The following is a 6,000-nucleotide window of genomic DNA, read 5'->3' on the forward strand; positions in this document are numbered from 1 at the left end:
GTCTTCTGACCCCTAATGCATAAGAAAATGTTAAATAGTAATTAAGTCAAAATTCATAGGAGAAAACTTTCATTCTCTCTCTGTTCCTAGAAGTTGTAAATCTTAGGTCTTTGAAATGTAAACATCCCAGGAGAGAACCAAAACATTGCCCACAGAAACAAAGGAGAAAAAAATAAAGAGAAAATACTTTTTTTTTTTCTTAATGTTTATTATTTTTGAGAGAGAGACAGAGAGCAGGCAGGGGAGGGAGGGAGAGAGGGAGACACAGAATCGGAAGCAGACTCCAGGCTCTGAGCTGTCAGCACAGAGCCCAAAGCAGGGCTCCAAGCTGGGCTTGAACTCACAGTGAGATAGTGACCTGAGCAGAAGTTAGATGCTTAACCCACCGAGCCACCCAGGAGCCCCAAGGGAAAAGGCTTTTTAAAATACAGGCCACAGCAAAAGTTCCCTTGTTGATTGCGTTACAAAGACTCTCATCAGATCTTCAACGGGGGCCATTTTTATTTTTTTTCAACGTTTTTTTTTTTTTTTTTTTTTTAATTTATTTTTGGGACAGAGAGAGACAGAGCATGAATAGGGGAGGGGCAGAGAGAGAGGGAGACACAGAATCGGAAACAGGCTCCAGGCTCCGAGCCATCAGCCCAGAGCCCGACGCAGGGCTCGAACTCACGGACCGTGAGATCGTGATCTGGCTGAAGTTGGACGCTTAACCGACTGCGCCACCCAGGCGCCCCATTTTTAAGTCCATTGTCATTTGCAGAGGGTTATTGTTTTACTCTGATACTTTCACAAAAAAGTGTTCCTGCAAAAGTGTTTCATCTTCAAGAATTCATGGAAAAGACTTTGACAGATTTCTGAGATCAATTTGCCTTCTTGTGGGAGACACAATAACAAACCTTCCAAGAGCCTCCCCAGCCTACCTGCCCAGCCCCACCATATGTCTGGGGACCTGTCTCTGTTCTCCTTCCCCACACCGGTAAAATGAGTCCATTACATTGATGATATAATGTTCACATGTAAAGACTTGCTCCTGCTGCATGACACCCTGCAGTCTTTGCTGGAATATCTGCAAGGGAAAAGATGAGCAATGAACCCGCAGAAAATTCAAGGCCCAGCCACCATGGTAAGGTTTTGGGTGTTGTCTCAAAATCTGTAATTGATAAGGTGCAAGCCTACCCAACCCCTAAATATGTGAAAGAGGCAGAAGCCTTTGTAGAAATTTGGGGGTTTTGAAAGACTTTTATTTCCCACCTGCCACAGTGCCTCCGCCTTGTATGCCTCCTGGTCAAGAAAGGACACATGTGGGACTGAGGATCAAGAAGCAAGCCATCTTTGGGAAAGCACCCTACTAGCAAAGCCGATGAACGCTCTAGGCATCTCCCAAGCAGGGCTACCATTTGAGTTAGACGTGTCTGTGACTGTGAAGGTACGGATCAGCCACCATGACGGAGACAGAGGGGAATGTCCTTGGGAGTTTGGTCTGAGGTCTAGCAGGTGGCAGATACCCTATATACCCTAGTAATAGCTCCTCACAGTGTACACAGCCCTCTTCCAGGGAGAGCCTCTCACATAGCAGCTGGTGGGTTGAGCTCTGAGGGTCTGGCAGGTGATCACACATGAGCTGTGGCTGTTAACCCTTTGCACTGTCAGGGGCTGTTCTAAAGGGATTAACCCTATGGCTCAGACAATGGGAAGCTGAGGGGTGGATGATCATACATAAGCCCTTGTGGGGTCGAGACTTATATGGAAAGACATTTGGGTTCATCTGCAAGATCCTGGGGTGCCTCATTGTTTTTCATGTTCTGGCTTATAGGGTATTGCCAGCCCTCCGTCAATCAGGAAGCTGATGCCCTATTTGGGGCTCAAGCCTTTACTGACTCTTCAGCAGATAGAGTAGATTGAATGCATAGAAATAGTGGCCTCACAGAGTGCCTGAGTGGGATGGCATATTGCCAGGGGTGCTGGATTGCCCTTGAGACACGATGACTTGGTTAATAAAGTAACAGCATGTCCTGTGATTCTTAAATAACACCCAAGGTAACTGCCAAGAGACTCTGCGGCCATCCATCAGAGTTCTCAACTGGTGATGGATTGGCAAATTGTTTATATTGATCCCTTCCCACTTGGTTTGTATCGACACTACCTCTGGCCTAAACTTTCCTCTGCCTTCGTGCAAATCAGGTTGCCACAATTAGGGAATTAGAGAAAAACTGAGTACCATGTATGACTACTCTCATCCAATAAATAGTGACCAGGGATCACATTTTAAATGTCATGATATGCAACACTGGGCCATAGACATGAGATGGAAGTTCCGTCCCCCCTATAACCCACGTGTGGCGAGGTTGATAGAAAGGAAAAATGGAATACTAAAGCAGCAAATTAAACTGTTAGCAGGTAGAACCTGTGGCTGGGTGGACTAAGTACTGTCCCAGGCTTTAATACATTTACGTGTTCAACCACCAGGGCCTACTGCCCCATATGCAAGCCTGGGGACCCATGCCGCGGCACCCAACGCCAGGGATGTATGGAAGTTGGGGAGAACCACTGCCTTGACTTTCACCATGAATCAATGTGCTTTGCTGCTGAGAACAAGTCCCATCACACCTGGGAAAGGAATTTTCTACTGGAGTTTACAAGGGACTGACAGAAAAGGAATCAGTGTGTATTTCTACAGTTGCAGTGCCAACAATGATCCATTTGTCAATAGAAATAAAAACAGTACAAAAATGAATGAGGATAGAAATATATTAGGGATCCAGTTTGATATATCTTTTGGCTTTTGTATTTTCAGATATTATGTTTTCATGTTTTTTCTTTCCTTGGGAAATTTCAAGTCATTTGACTATCTAGATTTGTTCTTTGTGAAAATATTAGCCCTTTTAGGTGGACTTTGCTTTGTTTTCTATTTGGATTAATTCTTGATGATTTGTGGCAGACTGTTTCTTCTGTCTGTAATTAACTTCTGTTTCTTATAATTTGTTGTTCTCACTTTTGCACACAGAATGAGCTGAGAATAAGAGGCCAGTTGAATGGTTTTCAGGTGAAAGCCTCAGACGTACTTAACATTGGTTTTGTTAGTATTTTGTAGGCTATATCTATGTTTAGTTTTCCTGATTTGTTTTGGAAAACCTTCCTGTCCATATCTGAACAAAGCCTTAACATGCTATTTTAATAAAAAATTTTTTTTATTATAAAATAATATATGCTTCATGTAGAGAATACTACAGAAAATGCAAAGGAGAAAATAAAATCAGCCGTCATTTGATCACACAGAGATAACTATTATCATTTTAGTGCATTTTTTTTCTAGTCATTTTTATGTGCACATTTAACAAAAGTATTCGTAGTGTGTGACCTGATTCATTTCTGTTCTATTTCGTGAGCCACAGGTCTAGAATATTGTTAAATGTGATGATTATAGTCATCCTTGTTTGCCTTCCTAGTTCAATGGAACATCTTTCCCAAAGTGCTCAGCAGAATATTAATATGTGATATTTATGACAAGTGTTTTGTGGTCAGGTAAGTTAGAGAAACACAAAGTGAAACACATTTATTTTTCTTTATTTGCAGGAATTCCCAGGGCCTTAAGTATGCCATGTCTTGTGATATGCAGAAGGGGAGTTTACAGCCCTCAAGTTTTCCAAACTTACGTGAGTGCAGATTTTTTAGTATTTTCCCAGAAAGTCTTTTATGAAATATCCTCTGGGAAATATTTCTCTTAAGTTTCACTTTTAAGTACGATGTTGCTCTTGGCTTTAGATAGATAATATATTCTAATGAGGCTAACAAAGAATACTATTTTTGTTCATGAAGTTGCTTTAAACTTTTTAAACCAGGAATGAATGTTGAATTGTATTAAGCATATTTTTGGACATCTATTGCAATGACTATATGTATGATTTTTCTACATTGATCTATATGATATATTAATAGATTCCTGAATGTAAATCTGATTTTATTTTACTAGCTTATGCTTTCAGTGTCTGTGTATATAAACCAGAGATTGTGATGATATCTCTCTCAAAAAAATGTTAAAATGAAGTAAGTAGCTGCATGTAATGTAATTAGCACCAATTCTGGAAAATAGCTGTTATGATGAAATAGCTTTGGCTATAACCCATAAGTTTTGATAAGTAGTTCACTTAGTTTAATTTTTTTCTACATGATGTGTAATTGTTTTAATTTGCTCTTTGAGCCAGTAGCTATGTAGATTATGTTTTACATTTTCATTTAGGTTAGTTAAAATAAATTATTAATTTCTTGCTCTATGGCACTTTGACCAGTGACTGTGGTTGGAATAGTATTTGCTTTAGGAATTTGAGATTTCTCTATTATGGAATGATATATTATCATTAAAAACAATCTTTGTTCCAAATACATTTGCAAAGACAGTTTCTTTTGTAGGCTATAGTTTCTTTTATAGTTATGGATTTAGAATTATAGTTGAATTATTCAAATTCTCAATAAGAAGTGGTACTTAAGAGCTTACTGGGTTTTACCACATTAATAAAAGAAAGAATAAGAACCATATGATCTTGTCAATAGATACAGAAAAGGCATTTGACAAAATACAGCATCTTTTCTTGGTAAAAACCCTCAAGAAAGTAGGGATAGAAGGAACATTCCTCAACATCTTAAAGACCCTATATGAAAAACCCACAGCTAATATCATCCTCAATGGGAAAAACTGAGAGCTTTCCCCATAAGGTCAAGAACACGACACACTGTTGTTCAGCATAGTACTGGAAATCCTAGCCTCAGCAATGAGGCAACAAAAATAAATGAAGGGCATACAAATTGGCAAAGAAGAAGTCAAACATTGACTCCTCAGAGATGACATGATACTCTACATGGAAAACCTGAAAGACTCTACCAAAAAACTGCTAGAACTGATATCATCAATTCAGCAAAGTCACAGGATGTTTCTATACACCAATAATGAAATAGCAGAAAAGGAAATCAAGGAATCAATCCAATTTATAATTACACCAAAAAAACATAAGATACCTAGGAATGAACCTAACCAAAGAGTTAAAAGATCTGTATTCTGAAAACTATAAAAAGCTTATGAAAGAAATTGAAGAAGACACACAAAAAAATGGGAAAACATTCCATGCTCATGGATTGGAAGAACAAATATTGTTAGAACGGCGATTCCACCCAAAGCAATCTACACATTCAATGCAATTCCTACCAAAATAACACCAGCATTATTCACAGAGCTAGAACAAACAACCCTAAAATTAATATGGAACCAGAAAAGACCCTGAATCACCAAAGTAATGTTGAAAAAGAAAACCAAAGCTGGACGCATCACAATTCTGGACTTCAAGCTATATTGCAAAGCTGTAATCATCAAGACAGTATGGTTCCATAGATTGATGGAACAGAACAGAGAACCCAGAAATAGACCCACAAATGTATGGCCAACTAATCTTCAACAAAGTAGGAAAGAGTATCCAATAGAAAAAAAGTCTCTTCAGCAAATGGTGTTGGGGAAACTGGACAACAACATACAGAAGAATGAACCTGGACCACTTTCTTACATCATACACAAAAATAAACTCAAAATGGATGAAAGACCTAAATGTGAGACAGTAAATCATCAAAATCCTAGAGGAGAAAACAGACAGCAACCTCTTTGATCTCCACTGCAGCAACTTCTAACTATATGTGTCTTTGGAAACAAGGGAAATAAAAACAAAAATGAACTATTGGGAGCTCATCAAAATAAAAAGCTTCACACAGTGAAGGAAACAATCAAAACTACAAGGCAACTGACTGAATGGGAGAAGATACTTACAAATGACATATCAGATAAAGGGTTAGTATCCAAAATCTATAAAGAACTCATCAAACTCAACACCCAAAAAACAAATAATTCATTGAAGAAATAGGCAGAAGACATGAATAGACACTTTTGTAAAGAAGACATTAATTCAGAAGGCAACAGGCACATGAAAAGATGCTCAACGTCACTCATCATCAGAGAAATAC

Source organism: Leopardus geoffroyi, chromosome B1, assembly GCF_018350155.1.
Source record: "Leopardus geoffroyi isolate Oge1 chromosome B1, O.geoffroyi_Oge1_pat1.0, whole genome shotgun sequence".
NCBI lineage: Eukaryota > Metazoa > Chordata > Mammalia > Carnivora > Felidae > Leopardus > Leopardus geoffroyi.